A 27,119-nucleotide genomic window follows, 5' to 3' on the forward strand; every position below is an offset into this window, starting at 1 on the left:
AATACTTCGATACCGACCTTTACATTTTCTCTGGACCTCGCGAGCCCAATGACAGCTCCACGGTCCTAGACGACTACGACTCGGACGAACCTTTCGTGTTGCACATTGGCGACCCCCGCATTAAATCCGACGCAGATGCGGATTCATTTTTCGGATTTGAGGATCTTCAACCCAGCAGATATGATGTCCCAACTCATCAGTGCAGGATGATGCTGCAGCTTGAAATTAAGAGACCGAGAGCGGTACAAGCCCACAGAGAGCGGCCTGCTGCCACACAGAGCATGGTCTACGCCCCGCTCAGGGTTCCCGACTCTACGAAAGAAGACATGCAAGACTCCACACCGCAGTCCTTGCAGGAACAAGACGTGACTCCAGTGTCACAAGACTCCACAGAGAGCTCGTGGACAGACTCCACAATTGCAGAAACGCATGACTCCGATGCGCAGTCCTTGCAGGAACAAGACCATGAGGGTCTAGCAACCTCCTCTGACCAACTAGCGGCAGACGATGCAAGTCTGCCATGTTCACGAAAACAGCAAGAAGGCTATAACAGTCTACCACGCTCCACTGCACAGCAGGACGACCATGCACAGCAGGTCGACCATGACGGTCTATCATGCTACAATGAAGGGCACAGCGCCAATGACTGTTCAAGCCCAAATTAAGACAAGCCAAAAGAATCGCCTCTTCCAAGCCCGAAGAAAAAAGGATTATGCGCTGACCTTCAGGATCATTCTAGCCGAAGAGATATTAATAATGCTGCACAGTCACAGAGGATGCTGAGGACTTGCTAAAGAAATTGCTTGTATGTCTAACTTGCAAGGAGCAGACTGAAAATTGCCATTGCTTTAGTACGGAACGAAAAAATGGACAAGACATTGATCCTCATTTAATGGAAATAACACAACCTGAATCATATCTACAGCAGGGACAACTGTCTCCCTTCAACATAAAACTGCAAAGTCCCAACTACAGAGACCAGCAGTTAGTCAGTAATGACTCTTCAACCCCTGATGGGACTATTAATCGCATTGAACCTCTGCACACTCCACTGATAAATGAGCAGAACATTGGAGCAAGAATCCTGAGGACACCAACATCAAGTAGCCAGATAAAGCACTTAAAACCCACAGCAGTTTCAAGTGAACCAATTGTGCTTTCCAGTGATGGTGGAGATGCAGATAAAGTCGACCCGATTATCCATTGTACCACATTAACTCCAGAGATCCATTGTACCACATTAACTCCAGAGATTAAGCATTTATATCTGGGGAGTAGAATGTGGGCAATTGAGAACAGTAAAAGAGAGACTGTGACTGTGCCAGTCCCAGCAAAATCCGAGCCAGAGACTATGAAGGCATGAACATTAGAAAAGGATGCATATGAAGTAACTGAGAAGAAAATTGAAACGGACTGTTCTTTGGAAACTAGTACAATGACGAAAGAAACATTGGATCTAACATTTGATGCCCTACATATGGGAGAAATTGAGGGAAATGAACAAGGTTCTGTAATGTCGGGGGGGAAGATTTAAAATTCCAAAGAAGAAAAGCCCAAATAAAGGACAACTGCAAGACAATGACAGTCCCCCCACATTGTTTGCACCACCAGATGAAAACTCTGACAATTTACCCAACCCTAGTGAACAGCAAGCAGCTACTGAGGATCTACCCACGGTATGTGAAACGAGTGACGACAGCATCCCACTTCCCATGCAAAAGGTGCAAAGTGACAGGCCTCAGCTAGTGCATACAGAGGCACTCGACGATCATGGTGAGACCACTGGTGACTCCGGTGACACCACACTACTTCCACCCTCAATTGCTCGAACTTCTCCACTAGTCAATGCATTCCTGCATGTTCCGACTCCAGACGTGCAGCTTCAAGAAATCTCAGTTGACTCCAGTGAACCTGCTAAGACTCCGGACGGGGAGCATCAACAAAAAACAGACCAGACTCCAGATGGGGAGCAACCAAACGCCGACTCTGATTCACGTAAGCCAGACTTTACTCCAGACAGGCAGTGTCGCAACCTCAGTGATGACACACTCAGGGTGACAGCAGATGCCACAACGACAGGAGATGGATCACGTGACAATCACACTGGGTCAGCAATAACAAGCAGCAGCTACAGTCCAAGAGGAATACACCACTTTTCACCACAGCTATATCCACACATTTTTTCCACACCAGCAGTGCAGCCAATGACAGCTCATGCTGGACAAACCCAGTATTCAGGCATGCAGCAGCCAGCAGTCTATGCAGCATATTCTCAAACAGGCCAGCACTACAGATTGCCCACTAATGGAATCAAGACCGAAGGAGGACTACCGCAAGCGCAATCTGCACTACAGACTGGATGCCTTGGTTACTGCCCAGGATTTGCTGCACCACAGCCTGGCCAGACAGCATATTCCTATCAGATGCAAGGTTCTAGTTTCACACCATCACCAGACATTGATGCGAGCAGCAATTCTGTCTCCAAATCGACATGCTTCAACGCTTCTCAGCAGAATCACCCTTCCAGCACAGCATGTGGCCAGAACCAGTATGCACAGTCTCATCCGACTTCAACATCTGGCACATCCATGACCTCGAATGATACTGTTGATGGTACCTCTTCAATGTCAATGACCCATCAACTACAAGATGCCATCCGACAGCACCACCACAAACATAAAAAGAAAAAGACTCCAAAGCGGACAGCGCAGTGATTCGACCACTTCTTGGTTCCTGTTGATGGCGTTCATAACCAAGAGAGACATTTGACCATGATGATTGATGGTTTATGGACTCACATGAATGATTTGGACTTATTGTTTAATCACCGTTCCCATGACTTGTATATACCTTACCTTCTCTACCTGTTCTTTGTTCAGTGTACAGAAAATATGAACATATAAAAAGGGGAGGATGTGGTGATGTGCATCACTGTAAATACATGTAAGCTAGACAGACACTAGAGGGAGCACCAGAAACATCACACTCACACACTCAACCAATAGATAAGTTAGATGGGAGGCGACCAATGGACATTCACGATACACAAGGAGGTGACACGACCACAGGGGGGCATTACACCAACCCATACATAAAGGACACCACACACATGATCAGCCCTTGGGCCAGTGGAGACAGTCAGTGAGGAGAGGCACAGGGTTGATTCATTATCACACCCACCACGTGGAAGACAGCAGCTGGTTAGTCAGTTTAGGTAGCTACAATAGGATTAGCAGTAGTGTCGAACTCAAGTTATAAAAGTGTACATAGTGTAAATAAATGAGTTGAAGTTATTTACACGTCTCGACCTTCCTTGACAAATGCAACACAAGGAAGCCGCTTATGTTACAAAGGAAACATAAAAAAACACCCTACATCCCATGCAAGAATTTAAAAAAGCCTGCTAATAGCATAGATTGGCATGATAAACATTTTATTTTGGTTATCTGAATGGCTCTTTATTCTGTTTCAAGGTCCTTGACTATTTACAATGATAAAATCAGATTCCACCTCCGATACTCCTTTGTAATCTGTGTATTGTGGATATTTTGTTTTACATAAGTGGAAGATGGTTCCATAGTCATTATGTTACTGAATTCACAATCTTGAAGCCTAACAACATCTGGTTTGTGACCTGGACTGGTCATGTGGGCACAAAAGTGGCAAATGGCATTCAAGATAAGTGTGAGGTGATGCATTTGGGGAGGTCAGACAAATCAAAGGATTACACAGTAAATGGGCGGATACTGAGAGACGTAGAGGAAGTGAGAGACCTTGGAGTGAGTATCCACATAATCACTGAAGGGAGCAGGACAGGCCGATAAAGTAGTTAAGAAGACAGATGGAATCCTTTCATTTATTAGCCATGGTATAGAGTACAGGAGCAGGGAGGTTATGCTGGAACTGTATAAAACATCAGTTGGTCTACAACTTGAGCACTGTGGGGAGTTCTGGTCATCTCAATGCAGAAAGGATGTAATTCAATTGGAGAGGGTACAGAGGAGATTGATGAGGATGTTGCCAGGACTGGAAAATTGTAGCTATGAGGGAAGTATGGATAGGCTGGGTTAGTTCTTCTTGGAGCAGTGGAGACTTTGGGGAAATTTGATTGATCTGCCCACAGGTGTGAGGGGCCTGAATAAAGTGAAACAGGAGGGGCCTGTTTACATTAACAGAGGGATCAGTGACTACGGCTCACAGATTTAAAGTGATTGGTAGAAAAATTAGAGGGGATATGAGGAAAATAATCAACCAGAGGGTTATAGGGGGCCTGGAACCCACTGCCTGTTTTCAAATCCTTCCATAGTCCACTCCCCTCCTTGTCTCTGTAATCTCCTCCAGCTCTCCAAACGTCTGAGATCTCTGCACTCCTCCAATTCTTGATTGTTAATCGCGTCACCGTTGGCCTTCAGCTGTCCAGATCCTAAGCTTTGGAATTCCATCCCTAACATTCTCTGTCTCTCTACCTCTCTTTTATCCTTTTAGGAAACTTATTTAAACCTCCCACTTTGGCCAGGCTTTTGGCCACCTGACCCAATATCTCCTGGCAACCTGGGACATTTTACTACATTAAAGATGCTATATCAATGCAAGTTGTTGTTGAGGTCCTCAAGTGCTGCCAACATAGTGTGAACCCTACTCTGGCGAGTCGTAACCTCTAAGAAAAAAGAACGAAAAGAGGGGCCAAAAGAAAAAGCAAGCAAAGTGCAATTGTAGCGATTAAATTGTGAAATCTCTCAATATTTTTCTCAGAATCTCTGAAAAAGAGACACGCTGTCGAAGCTTTTCATCTTGTACTCATCAGGATAATACAAGAATACCAAGTTTCAAAGGGAGCAACAATTGCCAATTTAAGATAATCAGTCAGGCTCAGTAATGTCTTTTGCCTGGTAGGAGTTGTACAGATTCATATGCACCCAATGATGGATGTGTCCAGATCCAGGGGTCACAGTCTGAGGATTTAGGGTAAACCATTTTGGACAGATACAAGGAGACATTTATTCTCACAAAAGAGTGGTGAGCCTGGGAGCCACAGGAAGTAGTTGATGCTGAAACCTTGGAAATATTCAAGAGGCGACTGGATATAGCACTTGGGGAGAATGGGATCAAAGGCTGTGGGGAAGAAAGCCGGATTAAGCTATTGAGTTGGATGATTAGCCATGATCGTGATGAATGACGGAGCAGGCTCGAAGGGCCAAAATGTTCCTATCTTCTATGTATCTATGTATTTGAAATTTGGCATTCTTGCATCTGTCCTGATGCGTGCCAGGTGAAAAGTTTTGACAGCGTGTCTCTTTTTTTCAGTTATATTCAAGTTTTGTACGATCAAGTAATTTTCTTTCTCAATACATGAGCTCCAGCTTCTGTACAGAAGGATTGGACACAACAAATTATTATCTCCAGCAAAATATTCAATCTATTTGTGCCACGGTGAAAAGCTTGTTTTCAAACTGTGGCGAAGTGATGTTTTCTGTTCGTTTACTAGGAACTAGAAAGTGATGACAGCAATGCATCCTGCAAATGAGGGGGAAAGTGACATTCAAATCATGATTTTTTTAAAAATTCATTCATGGGTGTGGGCGTCGCTGGCTGGGCCTATCTCTAATTGCCCTTGAGGGGGCAGTTAAGAGTCAACCACATTGCTGTGGGTCTGGAGTCACATATAGGCCAGACCAGGTAAGGATGGCAGATTTCCTTCCCCAAAGGACATTAGTGAACCAGATGGGTTTTTACAACAATCATCAGACTTTTAATTCCAGATTTTTATTAAATTCAAATTTCACCATCTGCAGTGGTGGGATTCGAACCTGGGCCCCCAGAGCATTACCCTGGGTTTCTGGTTTACTAGCCCAGTGACAATACCACTATCACACCGCCTCCCCATGTGCTTCATCATAATTGTTTAATTAACTCTAAACTTGCTTGTCATTTAGATCTGCAATCCGCAGAGTGAAAGATTTGCCTCATTGGTTTCCGATCTCAAGGTGCAATTTTAACTTTACCACACTTCCTTCTCTGGGCTTCAGATGGCAGGCAGAACTAATGACTTCCACAGGATTCCTCAGGACCAAATCCGACTTGCGGCTAATTCAGAGGGAGATGCATTCATGTGGAGCTATTGGGGGGTGGATGTGGGTGCAAGATCTACGAATATTGCAGAGTCCTGCACACACATGGCTGACAGATTTGAGAAAGACAATGGGACTTACACTCACAATCACGGTGGGAATAAATGAGTGACATTATTACTGTCACTTTCAACTCTCTCAAAACCACAATTCCATTCAGAAAATGAAATGTAGGATACGTTCTTCTCCCTTTTAGCTTGTGTTTAAATTGGTAAGTACCAACAAAAATACCCCTCTGCTCAATACCCTGAAACTCCTTTATGTACCTGTTTGTCTGGGTATATTCCGAAGATTGGTTTGTTACTGTCTCTCTTGCATTAAGTAGCAATGCAATATTGACCCGTTACCAGAAGGATATGCTTGTGGGGTTAGCTGCAGAGAAGTGTGTTGGAGTTTGAATTCTATACTGAACTCCAGAGGAAGAAAGTTTTTGTCAAGGAACAACCTTGTTGGCAAAAAGGATAATCATTCATGTAGAATGCAAATTAACAAGGTTTATTGGACAACAAAGATTAATACTTAACATTTCACGAGTCGAGGTACAGCATGAACACTTGTTCCTGTAATTCCCAGGACTTCTGTTGACCCTTATCCATGTCTTTGGGCGTGATTCTCTGGCCTCGTTGCGCTCTCGCTCAAGCATAACGATGCCGATGAATAGCGGGAGAGGCCAAAACCAAGATCAACGCCAAGCGCCGAACAGTTTGCGATGCAACAGACCCGCATCCGTAGGCAAAATTGGGATCCTGCCGTAGCGTAGGGAGAAACCACTTAGCTCCATTCCATACAATTAACAAGAGCCACTCCACATCCAACGGCCTCCCGTCATTCAGCGGCCTCCCCAGCAAGTGGTCACGCTGGCGCCGATTAGTACTCCTTATGAAAAACGTGAACCTGGTGGAAGGGCTTCTGTGGGAGCCGAGGAAGTGAGTAGTCATCTTTGCTCACAGGCAAAGAGCCCGGGTGCGCTGGGCTTGCCACCCTAGTGCTCGGTGGGTGTGGGAGACCCTTGGCTGGAGGTGGTGGGCCTTCCGCAGGAGTGACCCTCGGCTGGGGGTGCGCTGGGATGGCAACCGGGGGGTAACCGCTCGTGGCACCACCATGCCAACCCCTGGATCATGTGTACCCATTCCGAGGGCAACCCCTGTCTCTGCTCGTCTGCTCCATCGACTGCTGAGGCCTGTGCCTGCGTGGCAGATAGCTAATAGGGAATTGGCAATCGTGGTTAAGTGAGCACTTGACACATGCCAAGTGGATTCCTGTGGGTGGGCGGGCCATGTAGCATGTGGGAGTCATTGCGTAGCATCCCAATCACACCCTGATGGCTAGAGACTGTGCTTGAACACTGCGGGAGGCAACACCACACATGCATATCTGAACACCCAGGGGATGGGACACAGTTCCGGGGACATGTCCACGGCCAGACAGTGGGTGTGCGCCATGGGGAGGAGGGGATGGATACGTGGAGAGATGGGAAAAGGGTCTGGGGATCAGCACGCATTGCAGAAGGAAGTGACAGAGGCATCATAATGGTTGTGCGAACAGGTGCTTAATGTGTTATACAAAACCCACTCGCGATGATGCCACCTCCACCCCCCCCCGGTGTCCTCCGTGATCCTCAACGTGCTTGGCCCTGCTAGCTGTACCACTACATCTTGGTGTTTCCCCAGGATGCACATCAGAGATGGGGGCAGTCAGCTGCTTACCTCGTCCCGTGGCCTTTGATGACCCTGGCAGCTGTCCGCAGGGGACTCTGGGGCGGAGGGCCCCGGCTCACTTACCTGCAGCAGATGCACACCGCGCCGCCCTGTCCCGTGCGCTGCCTGAGAGACGCGGCCTCATCAGAGGGATGGAACTCAGCGTAGCTGGTTGCTATCGCCACCGCTCCATAGGATGGATCCACCTTGGCACCCAGCGCCCCCTCTTCTCAATCGGTGCTCATAGGGCCCTGGGGTTCACCATGGGATGGAGGGCAGCTGGTTCGAGCCCCAGCTGCCCCTGAATTATCTGGCTCTGCCAACCCTGGCGGTTCCCCAATGTCTGCACCATCGTGTCGACGTCTCAGCGATGCTCCTCAGTGACTGGGACGTGCTCTGCAGCGCCTCGGCAATGTCCACCTGCGACTGGGACAGGCGCCGCAGCGCTTCGGCCATTCCCATCTGAGAGCGGGACATGTCCCGCAGAACCTCATCAAGGTCGTCGGCCTGGTAATGGGTGACATCCCCCAACGAGTCGGATATTCTGCTGAGACCCTCCGCCATGGCCGTCACTGACTGCGCAATGCCTTGGACACCTTCACTCGTGGTGCCAGCACCAGGGATGGGCTGACGCCGTCAGCTGGAGGACCTGGGGAGAATGGACATGTGGGCAGTGGGAGGGATGGGTCAATCAGTAAGGCAATAACAACTCACATTTGACAGGTACCCCGGGTGGTTCCTCACCTCTGCGGCATCCGCCAGGCTCCGTGTTGGTGACTGATCTGTCCTCGGCCACACCTGTCTCCTTGAAGGAGGTGAGGATTCTTATGTCCAGCACCACTACGCCACTCTGGGCCCTCTCCCGATGGTTATGAGTGAGCTTTTCCTGAGGAGACACAGAGAGGGCATCGTTAGCCACACGCATAGCTCACAGTGGTGGGAGAGGGGGTGTTAAGGAGCGGTTGGGGGGGGGGGTTTGAAGGGGGAGGGGGTGGATGCTCTCTGAGGGGGTGGGGGGCATTGGCATTGGCATCTACTCACTCATGCTGCCTGGTGTAGGTCATTGACCTATTTCCATACTGAAGGCCAGTCTTCCTGGTCACACTGCCTGAGCTGACAGCTGCCACCATCTCATCCCACGTAGCACTGGCTGCCTTGTAGCTGACTCTCCGGGACCCTTGGGGCCGGTCTCCTGGGTGCCATTGTTGCGAGCTGGCTGAGGTTAGCTGAGCAAGTGCAACTTAAGTGCTGCTCGACCTTGTTCGTGGGGGGCTGGCTAACACGGCACCAGCGAATCAGCTGGCGAGCCTTCATTTGTGGTGCGAAGCCCGTGAGGGCTCGTTAAGTGGACCAATTAACATTGAAATATGTTGCTGGCCTCGCTTGGCCTCACGCCGGGAAGCTCGCTGCAATTTCCACTCGCTACCACACTTAGAAATCTTTCTGGAAAATTGCGCCGTTTGTTACGTCTGAACATACCTCTGGACTTGGCTATTCCAATGCCCTCATGGATGGTCTCCCACATCCTACCCGCTGTAAACTTGAGGTCATCCAAAGTTCTGCTGCCCATGTCTTCACTCGCACCAAGTCTTGTTCCCCCTATCACCCCTGTGCTCAGTGATCGACGTTGGTTCCCGGTCAAGTAATGTCTGATTTTAAAGTTGTCTTCTTTGTTTTCAAATCCGTGGCCTTGTCCCTCCCTATCTCTGCAATCTCCTCCATCCCCACAGCCTTTCAAGATATCTGCTCTCCTCTAATTCTGTAAATGTCTTCTTCTCAGGTAATATTCATCCAATCTCCCTTGAAAGTTATTATTGAATCTGGCACCTCTACCCTTTTAGGCAACATAATCTATACCTCAACAACTCGCTGTGTGAAAAATGCCTCTCCTCGATTCAATGTCTCAGTGAAAAGATGGCACCTCTGGCAGAGCAGCACTCCTTCGGCATATCACCGGCAAGTCTGCCTGGACTTTCTGTACGCAAGTCACCTGTGGAAATGGGGCTTGATTTAGATTTAGACTTATTGTCACATGTACCGAGGTACAGTGAAAGGAAAGGTATTGTTCTGCGTACAGTCCAGGCAGATCGTTCCATAATGAAAAAACATAAGGTATACATAAATACACAATGTAAATACATTGACATTGGGTGAAGAATAGGAATATAGCGCTACAACTATAGAGAAGATGTGTGGAAAGATCAGTTCAGTCCAGAAGAGGGCCATTCAGGAACAGCGGGGATGAAGCTGTTTATGAATCTATTGGTGCGTGTTCTCAAACTTTTCCGAATGAAAGAACTTGGAAGAGTGAATAAGCCAGGTGGGAGGGGTCTTTGATTATGCTACCTGCTTTCCCAAGGCAGCGGGAAGTATAGACCGAGTCAATAGGTGGGAGGTGGGCATGCGTGATAGACTGGGCTGTATTCACAACTCTCTGTAGTTTCTTACAGTCTTCGGCTGAGCAGTTGCCATACCAGGCTGTGATGCAGCCGGATAGGACGCTTTCTATGGCACATCTAAAATTGGTAAGAGTCACATGTCGAATTTCCTGAGGCAGTATAGGCGCTATTGTGCTTTCTTGGTCGTAACGTTGACGTAGGTGGACCAGGACAGATTGTTGGTGATGTGCACACCATCTCCACCTCCGCACCATTGATGCAGTCAAGGACCTGGTTGCAAAGGAAGGAGCTGAGTCGTAGGTTTTGTTTGGATATGAGCTTGGCTGGGATTTTGATGTTGATGGCGGTAGTCAAATGAACAGGAGTCTGACATAGGTGTCCTTGTTGTCGAGATGCTCCAGGGATGAGTGTAGGGCCAGGGAGATGGCGTCTGTTGTGGACCGGCTGTGGCGGTAGCGAATTGCAGTGGATCAAGGCAATCTGGGTGGTTGGAGTTGATGTGTCTTATGACTAACCTCTCGAAGTACTTCGGCTGCACGGTAACACAAGCGGCTAGCACTGTGGCTTCACAACGCCAGGGTCCCAGGTTCGACTCCCGCTGGGTCACTGTCTGTGCGGAGTCTGCACGTTCTCCTAGTGTCTGCATGGGTTTCCTCCGGGTGCTCCGGTTTCCTCCCACAGTCCAAAGACGTGCAGGTTAGGTGAATTGGCCATGATAAATTGCCCTTAGTGGCCAAAAAGGTTAGGAGGGGTTATTGGGTTACGGGGATAAGGTGGAAGTGAGGGCTTAAGTGAGTCGGTGCAGACTCGATTGGCTGAATGGCCTCCTTCTGCACTGTATGTTCTATAATATGAGTAGTTCTAAAATCTATAATAATAATAGATGGCAAGGCCACCAGTCGGTAGTCGTTGAGGCATGTTGCCTGGTTCTTCTTTGGCACTGGTATGATAGTGGTCTTCTTCAAGCTGGTGGGGATCTCAGAAGCGAGTAGGGAGAGGTTAAAGTTGTCAGTGAATGCACCCACCAGTTGATCCACACAGGATCTGAGTGCACGGCAGGGGTCTTCGTCAAGACCCACAGCATTTTGTTTCAGTGGTGAGTGCCAACAACTGAACCATAGAGTCGTGGGGCGGGATTCTCCGACCCCCCGCTGGCGGGCGGCGTGAATCCCTCCCCCGCCGAATTCTCAGGCACCGGGGTTTTGGCGGGGGCGGGAATCGCAGCGCGCCGGCCGGCGGCTGCTGGCAGCGGCCACCCCTGCGATTCTCCGGCCCGCGATGGGCCGAGTGGCCGCCCGTATTCAGCAGGTCCCTCCGGCGTAAATCACAACTGGTGGTCCTTACCAGCGGGACCTGGCTCCACGGGCGGCCTGCAGAGTCCTCGGGGGGGGGGGGGGGGGGGCTCTGGCCACAGGGGGCCAGGCCCGCGATCGGGACCCACCGATCCGCGGGCGGGCCTGTGCCGTGGTGGCATTCTTTCCCTTTGCACCGGCTGCTGTCAACCTCCGCGATGGCCAGTGCGGAGAAGAACCCCCCTGCGCATGCGCTGGGATGACGCCAGCACACATTGTCGCTCCCGCGCATGCGCCCTTTGGCGCGGCGCCAAGCCCTTCCGCGCCAGCTGGTGTGGCGCCAAACACTCCGGCACCGGCCTAGCCCTTGAAGGTGCGGAGGATTCGGCACCTTCGGGGCGGCCCGACGCCGGAGGGGTTCACGCCACTCCTCGGCCCCGGAGTGGCCCGCCCTGCCGGTTCACGGAGAATCCCGCCCATAGAGGGTCGACATCACAGAAAAAGTCCTTCTGCCCATCGCATCTGCACTGGTCAAAATCAGCCACCTAAGTATTCTGATCCCATTTTACAGCACTTACACACCTTTTGGGTTGTGGGGGTGAGAACTAAGCAGACACGGGAGAATGTACAAACTCCACACATAGAGTGACCCGGGCTGGGATCGAACTTGGGTCCTCGGCAGAGCAGCGGTCATATTAAGAGTAAACATATGTAAAATCCTAAAGTTATATAGCCCAATCCACCAAGCACTGACAGTGCCACATAGTGAAATATTCAAAGTGCATATAATGTTACATAATGGTATCTGTGGAATGCACTTTATTGGATAGTTTGTCATACGTCTGTATCACTGTTTAATCTCAAGAGTGTGCCTGATTTAGAATGCCGGTTTTCAGTTCATGAAGTTGTAGATGGTGTGCTAAAACAAATAGCCTGGAATGTAAAAATAGCAGTCTCTCGGCACACAGCAGAGATTGCAGTGCCAGTATGTTTTAACATATATTGATGCTGTTGAGACAGCATTTCTTCCTGACAGGATGACGTTTATAATATTGGCTGTGGATTGTTTTTATGGCGCTGTTGGGAAATGGGGTCTCGAGATACTGCCCTGTTCCTTTTGAAGCCACATGTACAATCAGGGCTGTACATTTGCCATTTCTTATGTGATCCCTTGAAGTTGAGGGGTGAACCCAATGAGATTTGTAGGCGTTTTGGGAATCTGTGCAAAACTGTTATGCCGGCACACAAATAATCATTCCTCGTTATTTTCTTTGGCATAATTAAACCTTTTTGAGGAGCACAGTATCAGATTTGTACTGAGAATTGTAAGTACTACTCACTGGAAAAGGTTTGTGTATCTTCTACGTCAGAATTTATAAATCTGCAGAAACCTGTTGTGAAGGACAGCCAGATCCTTTTTTGAAATTTTCTGGGGAAAAAAACGTTTAACATGCTTGGTGCATGAGTCGTCTGCACAGCATCTGACATTACTTGTTGTTTTTAGGGCCCCGACCGCAGTGGGGGGTCCTGAACACGCGCTTGCCGGCAGCTAGACCAGCTCAGCGATGGATATCTCCAGAGGCCGCCTCCGAATGGTTTGCCTCCATATGCGGCCGTCCTGTTAAAGGCAGCAGGGAGCCCTGCCACGAGGGGCGGGGTGGACGCCTGGAGGAGTTGGAGGTGTCCTGGGAGAGGTGAATGGGAGCGGGGGACTGCCTCCTTTATGACCTCCCCACATACAGTGGGTTGGGTCCCTGTTGATGCACCTGCAATTGGGCCTTAATTATGTAAATTTGCTGCTTGCTTCGATGGTAAACCATACTGTTAAAAGTATATAAAATGTTGGGTTGAATCTTACCAGCCCTCCTCGCCAATCTCCAAGCCTGCCAACCCATGGAGCTGGTGAAATGCAGCCCAACATTTTATATACTTTTAATAGTATTATGAAGCTTTACACATCGTATTTTAGTTGGAACAGGAACAGTATGGTCCTAATAATCTGGTCCTAATAAATTCCAGGTGACTTGGCTCATTGACACTTAAATTTCCTGTTCCATAGATTGGGTTGTTCGAATTTCCTGGGTCTGGTCGTTCTTAGCAATGATCTCAACTCACTGTTGGTTCTATCCTAAATCAGAACATCAAAATCTTGTTGGCATTCGCAGAATTAGTTGGGAAAATGTATATGTACTGAAGTTTCTGGAACGCATGGGGGTCTGTTTAAAGTTTCCATGATCTCCTGGAGCTGGAAGAAGTGGGTTGTCACTCGACTCCAAATATAGAAGAGAAATAAAATAAAAGAACGCGTATATGTGACCTACAAGGTTTCTCACTGTGCGTCTGGGGAACCCTAACACAAGATTTTGATGTTGCTGAGTTTGACTCTGCTGGCAGTAACATTAAGATTCCACTAAGATGGGGCATCCTCACAGACATTATCCCTTCAGAATAAAAACAGGAAATGCTGGAAAAGCTCAGCAGGCCTGGCAGCATCTGTGATCAGAGAAACTGAGTCAATGTTTTGAGTCTGTATGACTCTTCTTCAAAGATTCTTCTTCTGGAGGAGAGTCAGATTGGACTCAAAACATTAACTCACACCAATCCCTTTTGGATTTCTTTGTCCAGACTGCTGTGTAAACTGCTCACAATTACTTTAACTCTCTATTCCCATACTGTATTAAAATGGCATCAGATATTGTTTAAGATATTGCTTTTGAAGGCTGCTGTCCCACTTTAAATCTGGTCACTTCAAAATCTCTAACTCCGAACTCTTTGTTTACTCTTCCTTGAATTCTTCTGAATAATACCTTGGTCTCTGTTCACTTAACTCCAGACTTCTTGGACACTTCATTTCTCTAGTTTCCTTAACTAGCTGTTCTTCAGGTCTCTGCACTTGTTTTCTTCAGCCATACCAGAACAATGCTGAGAGAGATGTTCCCTCTCAAGCCTTCTAAAGCAACTCCTTTGAGCAGAGCTGTGAGAGCTGCCTTCTCTCTCACTACATACATCCAAACTGCAATCAACTTAACTAAATTAAAACTTTAAAACTTCTCTACCTTATAGGTTCGATTCCAGCTTGGGTCACTATCTGTGCGGAGTCTGCACATCCTCCCCGTGTGCGCTCCGGTTTCCTTCCACAGTCCAAAGATGTGCAGGTTAGGTGGATTGGCCATGATAAATTGCCCTTAGTGTCCAAAATTGCCCTTAGAGTTGGGTAGGGTTACTGGGATAGGGTGGAGGTGTTGACCTTGGGTAGGGTGCTCTTTCCAAGAGCCGGTGCAGAATCGATGGGCCGAATGGCCTCCTTCTGCACTGTAAATTCTATGATAAAGCTCTACTTACTAAGCAGCACCCGCATATCTTTACTGTCCTATTTGTTGTACACACTATAGCCCTCTCTAAGCACAGTAGAAACAGGGTTGGAACTTAACCAATCCCCGCACATACAAACTACTTTGTCCAGCATGAATCTAACTATAGGTTTTAGCTTCCAGGCACAGAAGCATTAAATTAAAACCACATCATATTTCTAATGTTTACCAGGTGGCACAGTGGTTAGCATTGTTGCCTCATGGCGCTGCGGACCCTTGTTTGATTCCGACCCCGGATCATAGAACATAGAACAGTACAGCACAGAACAGGCCCTTCGGCCCTCGATGTTGTGCCGAGCATTGTCCGAAACCAAGATCAAGCTATCCCACTCCCTGTCATTCTGGTGTGCTCCATGTGCCTATCCAATAACCGTTTGAAAGTTCCTAAAGTGTCCGACTCCACTATCACAGCAGGCAGTCCATTCCACACCCTAACCACTCTCTGAGTAAAGAACCTACCTCGGACATCCCTCCTATATCTCCCACCCTGAATCTTAAAGTTATGCCCCCTTGTAACAGCTACATCCACCCGAGGAAATAGTCTCTGAACGTCCGCTCTATCTATCCCCCTCATTATCTTACAAACCTCTATTAAGTCACCTCTCATCCTCTTCCGCTCTAAAGAGAAAAGCCCTCGCTACCTCAACCTTTAGGGCAGCACGGTAGCATTGTGGATAGCACAATTGCTTCACAGCTCCAGGGTCCCAGGTTCGATTCCCAGCTTGGGTCACTGTCTGTGCGGAGTCTGCACGTTCTCCCCGTGTGTGCGTGGGTTTCCTCCGGGAGCTCCGGTTTCCTCCCACAGTCCAAAGATGTGCAGGTTAGGTGGATTGGCCATGCTAAATTGCCCTTAGTGTCCAAAATTGCCCTTAGTGTTGGGTGGGGTTACTGGGTTATGGGGATAGGGTGGAGGTGTGGACCTTGGGTAGGGTGCTCTTTCCAAGAGCCGCTGCAGACTCGATGGGCCGAATGGCCTCCTTCTGCACTGTAAATTCTATGAATTCTAATTTCCTCATAAGACCTATCCTGCAAACCAGGCAGCATCCTGGTAAATCTCCTTTGCACCCTTTCCAATGCTTCCACATCCTTCCTATAATGAGGTGACCAGAACTGCACACACTACTCCAAATGTGGTCTCACCAGGGTCATGTATAGTTGCAGCATAACCCCGCAGCTCTTTAACTCAAGCCCCCTGTTAATAAACGCTAACACACTATAAGCCTTCTTCACGGCGCTATCCACTTGAGTGGCAACCTTCAGAGATCTGTGGACATGAACCCCATGATCTCTCTGTTCCTCCACATCCCTCCGAACCCTGCCGTTGAAACCTTTCACACTACAGCTACCCGAGTTAATATTACTGTCTGTTTGGAGTTTGCACGTTCTATTTTATAAAAATAAATTAAAGTACCCAATTATATTTTTTCCTCAATTAAGGGGCAATTTAGCGTGGCCAATCCACCTACTCTGCAGATCCTTGGGTTGTGGGGGTGAGACCCACGCAGTCATGGGGAGAATGTGCAAACTTCACAGAGCCAGTGACCCGGGGCCTTGATCGAACCCTGGTCCTCGGCGCCATGCGGCAGCAGTGCTAACCACTATGCCTCCCAGTTCGCACATTCTCCCCGTGTCTGAATGGGCCTCACCCCCACAACCCAAAGTTTTGCAGGGTAGGTGGATTGGCCACATAAATTGTCCCTTAATTAGAAAAATTAAAAAATATAGATTTCTAATGTTTACAAATATAAATCCCTTAAAACTACCTTTGTTTTCCTTTTTAAAAAAAATATATTTTATTGAAAATTTTTTCCAGACAACAATTTTTCCCCTCTTACAAAGCAAACGTAACAATAAAGAAATTTTTAACAATACACAAATAACAAAACCCCATTATCTTTTGACATAAACTAAACTAAACCCCCCTCCCCCCTGGGTTGCTGCTGCTGGTCATCTGTCTTCCCTCTAATGTTCCCCTAGGTAGTCGAGAAATGGCTGCCACCGCCTGGTGAACCCTTGAGCCGACCCTCTCAGGGCAAACTTTATCTGCTCCAATTTAATGAACCCCGCCATATCATTTACCCAGGCCTCCAGTCCGGGGGGTTTCGCCTCCTTCCACATGAGTAGGATCCTGCGCCGGGCTACTAGGGACGCAAAGGCCACAACGTCGGCCTCTTTCGCCTCCTGCACTCCCGGCTCATCCGCAACTCCAAATAGAGCTAACTCCCAGCCTGGTTTGATCCGGGCCTTCACCACCTTCGAAATCACTCCCGTCACTCCCTTCCAATACCCTTCCAGTGCCGGGCACGCCCAAAACATATGTGCGTGGTTTGCCGGGCTCCCGCCACATCTCCCACATCTGTCCTCCACTCCAAAGAACCTGCTCAATCTTGCTCCCGTTATGTGTGCTCTATGTAGCACCTTAAATTGAATCAGGCTAAGCCTGGCGCATGAGGAAGAGGAATTTACCCTGCTTAGGGCATCAGCCCACATACCCTCCTCTATCTCCTCCCCTAGTTCTTCTTCCCACTTTCCTTTTAGTTCGCCCACCGACTCCTCCCCCTCTTCCCTCATCTCTCGGTATATCTCTGACACCTTGCCCTCTCCGACCCACACCCCTGAAAGCACTCTGTCCTGAATCCCCTGTGTCGGGAGCAATGGAAATTCCCTCACCTGTTGTCTAGTAAATGCCCTCACCTGCATATATCTCAAGAAATTTCCCCGGGGCAACCCACACTTTTCCTCCAATGCTCCCAAGCTCGCAAAAGTCCCATCTATAAACAAATCTCCCACCCTCCTAATTCCCAACTGGTGCCAGCTCTGAAATCCTCCATCCATTCTTCCTGGGGCGAACCTATGGTTGTTCCTGATTGGGGACCCCACCAGGGCTCCCCGCACCCCTCTCTGTCGCCTCCACTGTCCCCAGATATTCAATGTTGCCGCCACCACCGGATTCGTGGTAAACTTTTTAGGTGAGAACGGTAGCGGCGCCGTCACCAGCGCCTCTAAACTCGTCCCTTTACAGGACTTTCTCTCCAGTCTTTTCCACGCCGCTCCCTCACCCTCCATCATCCATTTACGTATCATTGCCACATTGGCGGCCCAATAGTAATCACCCAAGTTCGGTAGTGCCAATCCTCCTCTGTCCCTACTACGCTGAAGGAACCCCCTCCTTACTCTCGGAACTTTCCCTGCCCACAAGAAGCTCGTTCTGCTCCTGTCTATTTTACTAAAAAAGGTCTCAGTGATTAGTATAGGGAGACATTGAAATACAAATAAGAACCTCGGGAGGACCATCATCTTGATTGCTTGCACCCTGCCCACCAGCGACAGAGGCTGCATGTCCCACCTCTTGAAGTCCTCCTCCATTTGTTCTACCAGCCGTGTCAGATTAAGTCTGTGCAAGGTTCCCCAGCTCCTAGCGATCTGAATCCCCAGGTATCGGAAGTTTCTTTCCACTTTCCTTAGCGGCAAGCCTTCTATCTCTCTACTCTGGTCCCCTGGATGTATCACAAATAATTCACTCTTCCCCATGTTTAGCCTATACCCCGAGAAATCCCCGAACCCCCTCAAAATTCGCATAACCTCTATCATCCCCCCCCCCCCCGCTGGGTCCGACACTTATAACAATAGGTCATCTGCGTATAACGAGACTCGGTGTTCTTCTCCCCCTCTAATCACCCCTCTCCATTTCCTGGAGTCTCTCAACGCCATGGCCAGAGGTTCAATTGCCAACGCGAACAACAATGGAGACAGCGGGCATCCCTGTCTTGTTCCCCTATATAGTCGGAAATACTCCGATCTTTGTCGACCTGTAACTACACTTGCCGCTGGAGCCCCATAAAGAAGTCTAACCCAGCTAATAAACCCGTTCCCGAACCCAAACCTCCTTAACACTTCCCATAAATACTCCCACTCCACCCTATCAAATGCCTTCTCTGCATCCATTGCCGCCACTATCTCTGCCTCCCCCTCCACTGGGGGCATCATTATCACCCCTAATAGTCGTCGCACGTTAACATTCAGTTGTCTCCCTTTTACGAACCCTGTCTGGTCTTCGTGCACCACCCCCGGGACACAGTCCTCTATCCTCGATGCCAGTACCTTTGCCAACAATTTGGCGTCCACGTTCAATAATGAAATAGGTCTATAGGACCCGCACTGTAACGGATCTTTATCCCTCTTCAAAATTAGCGATATCGTCGCCTCCGACATCGTCGGGGGTAGAGTCCCCCTTCCCTGGCCTCATTGAACATCCTCACCATCAACGGGGCCAACAAGTCCACATATTTTCTGTAATATTCCACCGGGAACCCGTCTGGTCCCGGGGCCTTCCCTGCTTGCATGCTTCCCAGTCCCTTAATAACCTCGTCCACCCCAATCGGTGCCCCCAGGCCTACCACCTCCTGCTCCTCCACTTTCGGGAACCTCAATTGGTCCAGGAACTGCCTCATCCCCATCTCTCCCTCTGGGGGTTGAGACCTATACAGTCCCTCATAGAAGGTCTTGAACGCCTCATTTATCTTTCCTGCCCTTCGCACCGTGTCTCCCCTTTCGTCTCTAATTCCTCCTATCTCCCTCGCTGCTGCCCTCTTTCGCAATTGATGAGCCAACAGGCGACTAGCCTTTTCCCCATATTCATACCACCTCCCCTGTGCCTTCCTCCACAGTACCTCCGCCTTTCTGGTGGTCAGAAGGTCAAACTCCGTCTGGAGTCGTCTCCTCTTCCTGTACAGTTTCTCCTCCGGGGTCTCTGCAAATTCCCTATCCACCCTTAAAATCTCCCCCAGTAATCTTTCCCTTTCCTTGGCCTCTGTTTTCCCTTTGTGGGCCCCAATGGAGATCAGCTCTCCTCTGACCACCGCTTTTAGTGCTTCCCATACCACTCCCACAGGGACCTCGCCGTCGTCATTGACCTCCAGGTATCTCTCAATACACCCCCGCACTCTTGCACACACTCCCTCATCCGCCATCAGTCCCACATCTAATCGCCAGAGTGTTCTCTGCTCCCTTTCCTCTCCTAATTCCAGGTCCACCCAATGTGGGGCATGGTCCGAAACCGCTATGGCTGAGTACTCAGCTTCTTCCACCCTAGAGATCAACGACCTTCCCAAAACAAAAAAATCTATCCGGGAGTACACTTTATGGACATGGGAGAAGAAGGAGAACTCCCTAGCCCTAGGTCTAAGAAATCGCCATGGATCCACTCCCCCCATTTGGTCCATAAACCCCTTAAGTACCTTGGCCGCTGCCGGCCTTCTTCCGGTCCTTGAGCTGGATCTATCTAGCCCCGGGTCCAGCACCGTATTAAAGTCCCCTCCTAAAATCAAGTTTCCTATCTCCAGGTCCGGTATACGCCCCAGCATCCGTTCATAAATCCCGCATCGTCCCAGTTTGGGGCATACACATTAACCAACACGACCTCCATTCCCTCCAGCCTGCCACTCACCATTACATATCTACCTCCGCTATCTGCTACGATGTTCTTTGCTTCAAATGCTACCCGTTTCCCCACCAAAATGGCCACCCCTCTGTTCTTTGCGTCTAGTCCTGAGTGGAACACCTGTCCCACCCATCCTTTCCTTAACCTAACTTGGTCCGCCACCTTTAGGTGCGTCTCTTGGAGCATAACCACGTCTGCCCTTAGTCCTTTCAAATGAGCGAGCACTCGGCCCCTTTTTATCGGTCCGTTCAGGCCTCTCACGTTCCACGTGATCAGCCTCACTAGGGGGCTACCTGCCCCCCTCCCATGTCGACTAGCCATTACCTTCTCTAGGCCAGTCCCATATCCCGCCTCCGCGCTCCCGCTCGCTCCCCCAGCGTCGCACACCATCCCCGTCCACCCACTCTTTAGCCATTTCCTTTTGGATTTCCGCAGCAGCAACCCAGTTGCCCCCCCACCCCCCGCTAGATCTCTTTCTAGCGTGATTGCTCCCCCCATATTACTTCCGTAAGTCAGCTGACTTCAACTGACCCCCGGCTACTCCTGTTCACTCCTCGACCCCCCCGTGTGGAGAACTCCCATCTGCCTTGCGCCTGTCTTCCCGCCTTATTCTTTCTGGCGCGGGAACATCCCTTTGCCTGACCCGCCTCTTATGGCGCAGCTCCCTTTCCCCTCCCCCTCCCCTTCCCCATTCTCCAACTATGTCCCGTCTTTCCCCCCTCACCGGCGCCCACATTTCCCAATGTCTCCCCCCTTCCCAATTTACTTCTCAATTAACTTCAACCATAACATTAACAATAGCATTTCCTGCAGCATCAGTCCCTCAGTTCCGATCCAATTTCTCCTCTTTAATAAAGGTCCATGCTTCCTCCGCCGTCTCGAAATAATGGTGTCTCTCCTGATACGTGACCCATAGTCTTGCCGGCTGCAGCATCCCGAACTTCACCTTCCTTTTATGCAACACCTCTTTGGCTCGGTTAAAGCTCGCCCTCCTTCTCGCCACCTCCGCACTACAATCCTGGTACACCCGTACCACTGCATTCTCCCATCTGCTACTCCGCACCTTTTTAGCCCATCTCAGGACCTCTTCTCTATCCTTAAGGCGGTGAAATCGCACGATTATCGCCCTGGGTGGTTCTCCCGCTTTTGGTCTTCTCGCCGGGATCCGATGTGCCCACTCCACCTCCAAGGGGCCCGTAGGGGCCTCAGCTCCCATCAGTGAGCTCAGCATCGTACTTGCATAAGCTCCACAGTCCACTCCTTCCACACCCTCAGGGAGACCCAGTATCCGAAGGTTCTTCCTTCGCGCTCTGTTTTCTAGGGCCTCGATCCTTTCAGTACACTTTTTATGAAGTGCCTCGTGCGTCTGTGTCTTAACCGCCAGGCCCAGGATCTCGTCCTCAATATCTGTCACCTTCTGCTCCACCACGCGGAGCTCTGTCTCCTGGGTCTTTAATGTCTCCTTGAGCCCCTCAATTGCCTGTAGCATCGGGGTCAGCACCTCCTTCTTCAGCAGCTCCACGCACCATCTCAAAATTTCATCCTGCTCAGGCCCCCATGTCGCCTGCGCTTTCTCCGCCGCCATCTTGTGCTTCTCTCTTTCTGACCCTTTGGTCGACGATTCCTCGCGCTGCAGCCGCCGCCACCGGTTTTTTCCTCCTTCGTTGGCGGGGGGGGGGGGGGAGACTCCCTTCTCACACACCCCACACCGGGTTGCTTCGTCAAAAAATTCCCCGTTGGGGCTCTTAAAAGAGCCCGAAGGTCCGTCGGAGCTGGAGCCGCCGAAACGTGCGGCTAGCAAAGCATCACCGCAACCGGAAGTCTACCTTTGTTTTCCTAACATATTTAATTATTTCTTTGGCACATTAAGGGCCTCTGACTCTCTCAGTTGGAGTGGCAGGTTGCTACCCCAATTTTCTCAGATTTCTTCGACACATGTGCTTCTTTGCTCCTCTGCGGGAACAGGTTACTTTCCCTGATCACTCAAAGTGAACTAATTGCTGAAAAAGGAGATATGTTGTCAAAACATTTTATCTTGTACACATCTGGACCATTTGCAAGAATACCAATGTCGGGGGAACCAACAGTTGATACTGTATGAGAAAAGAGTGCTGATTGGTTGGCAAGTGGACCCTGGTAGAGGTGTTGCCATGGAGAATGCGCCAATTGTCCTGACGGAAAGCTTCAACTATTTTTTTTCAGTAATGCACAAGTTCTGTACCACCAAATAACTAATGACCTAATTCCTGATACTTTGCAATCGTTTTGAAAATAGAAAAACCTGCATTTATATAACACCTTTCACTGCCTTAGGGCATCCCAAAGTGCTTTACTCCAATGGAATTACTTACAAAATGTAGTCACTTGTTGTAATGCACGAAACGCGCCAATTAACTTGTGCACAGCTGCTCCCACAAACAATACCAGGATAGATGACCAAATAATCTGTTAATGTGATGTTGATTGAAGGGTAAATATTGACCTGGACACCCGAGAGAATTCCCAGGCTGATCTTTGAAATAGTGCCATGGGATCTTTTATGTCCACCAAGAGTGCAAATGGCGTCTCGGTTTGACATGAAGGGTGGAACCAACAGCATTGCCTGTGTACCGAACTGGAGTGTCAGCCTGGATTATTGTACTTGAGCCTCTGGAGTGGAACTTGCACTCATAACCTTTCGATGACCCTGGGGTAACAATGTGACCCACTGAGCTACAGTTGAGACATAGTTCTTAATGACCTCTTTAAAAGTGGGTTAGGAGCTTCACTGTTTTCCTTTGAGTAAAGCAGTGTTGAGAGTCGCGAGGAATCGTCGACCAAAGGGTCAGAAAGAGAGAACACAGTGTAAGAAACCTGAGGATTTTGGTCCTGAGTTTCTGTCGTCATAAAATTGTTATGTCGCAGAAGGCTATTTGGCCTATTGTGTCTGCACTGGCTCTTCAAACAAGCATTATAGCGTTGTGCCATTCCCCTTCCTTTTCCCCATACCTCTGCACATTGTTTCGTGTTGGACTATTTACAAAAACGCAGAGTATTGTTCCAAAAGCATTTTGTTTTGTCTTCATTGAGGAGTGCAATGCCAGTGCTGGGGGAACCACTCGTGGTGCCTGTGTAACGATCTAGTACTATCACCCAGCCATCATATGCCTAATTACAGAGTAAAGAGGAAGGAAAATGTGGATTCAAAGCTCCCTCTGCACTGCCTCAACATTAGGCTTCAATTTAGTGGGAATAGTACCTATTTCCAAACTCAGTTAATCAGCAAATTATGCATAGTTCCACAGCCCACAACCACTAACATCAGTCTGATACTGATTTAAAATAGCACCGACAGGGGAGCCTTGACTGATTTCACTCCCAACACTGCTTTACTCGATATGTAACTCACTCCCAACACTGCTTTACTCAGTATGTAACTCACTCCCAACACTTCATTACTCAATATGTAACCCGCCCCCAACACTGCATTACTCGATATGTAATTCACTCCCAACACTGCTTTACTCAATATGTAACTCACTCCCAACACTGCTTTACTCAATATGGAACTCATTGCAAACACTGCTTCACTCAATATGTAACTCACTCTCAACACAGCTTTTACTCAATATGTAACACACTCTCAACACTGCATTACTCAATATGTAACTCACTCCCAACACTGCTTTACTCAATATGTAACTCACTCTCAACACAGCTTTTATTCAATATGTAACTTACTCCCAACACAGCTTTTACTCAATATGTAACTCACTCACAACACTGCATTACTCAATATGTAACCCGCTCCCAACACTGCATTACTCAATATGGAACTCACTCCAAACACTGCTTTACTCAATATGTAACTCACTCCCAACACTGCTTTACTCAATATGCAACTCATTCCCAACACTGCATTACTCGATATGTAACTCACTCCAAACACTGCTTTACTCAATATGTAACTCGCTCCCAACACTGCTTTACTCAATATGTAACACACTCCCAACACTGCATTACTCCATATGTAACTCACTCCCAACCCTGGTTTACTCAATATGTAACTCATTCCAAACAGTGCATTACTCAATATGTAACTCACTCCCAACACTGCATTACTCAACATGTAACTCACTCCCAACACTGCATTACTCAATATGTAACTCGCTCCCAACACTGCTTTACTCAATATGTAACTCACTCCCAACACTGCTTTACTCAACATGGAACTCGCTCCCAACACTGCTTTACTCAATATGTAACTCACTCCCAACACTGCATTACTCAACATGTAACTCACTCCCAACACTGTATTACTCAATATGTAACTCGCTCCCAACACTGCTTTACTGAACATGTAACTCGCTCCCAGCACTGCTTTACTCAACATGTAACTCACTCCCAGCACTGCTTTACTCAATATGTAACTCACTCCCAACACTGCATTACTCAATATGTAACTCACTCCCAACACTGCTTTTAATCAACATGTAACTCGCTCCCAACACTGCTTTACTCAATATGTAACTCACTTTCAACACTGCTTAATCAATCTGTAACTCGCTCCCAACACTGCTTTACTCAATATGTAACTCGCTCCCAACACTGCTTTACTCAATATGTAACTCACTCCCAACACTGCTTTACTCAATATGTAACTCGCTCCCAACACTGCTTTACTCAATATGTAACTCGCTCCCAACACTGCTTTACTCTAATTGGAACTCACTCCCAGCACTGCTTTATTCAATATGTAACTCAATCTCAACACAGCTTTTACTCAATATGTAACTCACTCCCAACACTGCTTTACTCAATATGTAACTCACTCCCAACACTGCATTACTCAATATGTAACTCACTCCCAACACTGCATTACTCAATATGTAACTCACTCTCAACACTGCTTTACTCAATATGTAACACACTCTCAACACAGCTTTTACTCAATATGTAACTTACTCCCAACACAGCTTTTACTCAATATCTAACTCACTCCCAACACTGCTTTACTCAATATGTAACTCACTCCCAACAATGCATTACTCAATATGTAACTCACTGCCAACACTGCATTACTCAATATGTAAGTCACTCCCAACACTGCTTTAGCCAATAAGTAACTCACTCGCAACACTGCATTACTCAATATGTAAGTCTCTCTCAACACTGCTTTACTCAATATGTAACTCACTCTCAACACAGCTTTTACTCAATATGTAACTTACTCCCAACACAGCTTTACTCAATATGTAACTCACTCCCAACACAGCTTTACTCAATATGTAACTCGCACCCAACATGCTTTACTCAATATGTAACTCACTCCCAACACTGCTTGACACAACATGTAACTCGTTCCCAACACTGCTTTACTCAATATGTAGCTCGCTCCCAACACTGCTTTACTCAATATGTAACTTGCTCCCAACACTGCTTTACGCAATATGTAACTCTCTCCCAACACTCCTTTACTCAATATGTAACTCGCTCCCAACACTGCTTTACTCAATATGTAACTCACTCCCAACAATGCTTGACTCAACATGTAACTCACTCCAAACACTGCATTACTCAATATGTAACTCACTCTCAACACTGCTTTACTCAACATGTAACTCGCTCCCAGCACTGCTTTACTCAACATGTAACTCGCTCCCAGCACTGCTTTACTCTATATATAACTCACTCCCAACACTGCTTTACTCAATATGTAACTCACTCCCAACACTGCTTTACTCAACATGTAACTCGCTCCCAGCACTGCTTTACTCAACATGTAACTCGCTCCCAGCACTGCTTTACTCAACATGTAACTCGCTCCCAGCACTGCTTTACTCTATATATAACTCACTCCCAACACTGCTTTACTCAATATGTAACTCACTCCCAACACTGCTTTACTCAACATGTAACTCGTTCCCAGCACTGCTTTACTCTATATGTAACTCACTCCCAACACTGCTTTACTCAATATGTAACTCACTCCCAACACTGCTTTACTCAACATGTAACTCGCTCCCAGCACTGCTTTACTCAACATGTAACTCACTCCCAACACTGCTTTACTCAACATGTAACTCACTCCCAGCACTGCTTTACTCAACATGTAACTCACTCCCAACACTGCTTTACTCAATATGTAACTCACTCCCAACACTGCTTTACTCAACATGTAACTCGCTCCCAACACTGCTTTACTCAATATGTAACTCACTCTCAACACTGCTTTATTCAATATGTAACTCACTCCCAACACTGCTTTACTCAATATGTAACTCACTCCCAACACTGCGTTACTCAACATGTAACTCACTCCCAACACTGCTTTACTCAATATGTAACTCACTCCCAACACTGCTTTACTCAATATGTAACTCACTCCCAACACTGCATTACTCAATATGTAACTCACTCTCAGCACTGCTTTACTCAACATGTAACTCACTCCCAGCGCTGCTTTAGTCAACATGTGACTCTCTCCCAACACTGCATTACTCAATATGTAACTCACTCCCAGTTGCTCTGTATGTAACACACTCGTGGTGATGTTGCTCTGTATGTAGCTCACTGCCGGTGATGTTGCTCTGTATGTAGCTCACTCCCGGTGATGTTGCTCAGTATGTAGCTCATTGGCCGTGATGTTCTGTATGTAGCTCAATCCCGGTGATGTTGCCGTTATGTAACTGATTCCCGTGATGTTGCTCTGTATGTATCTCACTCCCGGTGCTGTTGCTCTGCATGTAGCTCACTACCGGTGATTGTACTTTCTGTAATGTTACTCTGTATGTAACTCACTCTCGGTGATGT

The 27,119-nt window shown here is 48.1% G+C and overlaps 1 protein-coding gene across 1 annotated transcript in view; it reads left to right on the forward strand.

Annotated features, from left to right (window-relative positions):
- The window catches only part of ism1 (isthmin 1), a 158,411-nt gene that overhangs the window by 14,551 nt on the left and 116,741 nt on the right, over window positions 1–27,119 (forward strand). The window lies entirely within an intron of this gene.

Source organism: Scyliorhinus torazame, chromosome 1 (genome assembly GCF_047496885.1).
Source record: "Scyliorhinus torazame isolate Kashiwa2021f chromosome 1, sScyTor2.1, whole genome shotgun sequence".
Taxonomy (NCBI): domain Eukaryota; kingdom Metazoa; phylum Chordata; class Chondrichthyes; order Carcharhiniformes; family Scyliorhinidae; genus Scyliorhinus; species Scyliorhinus torazame.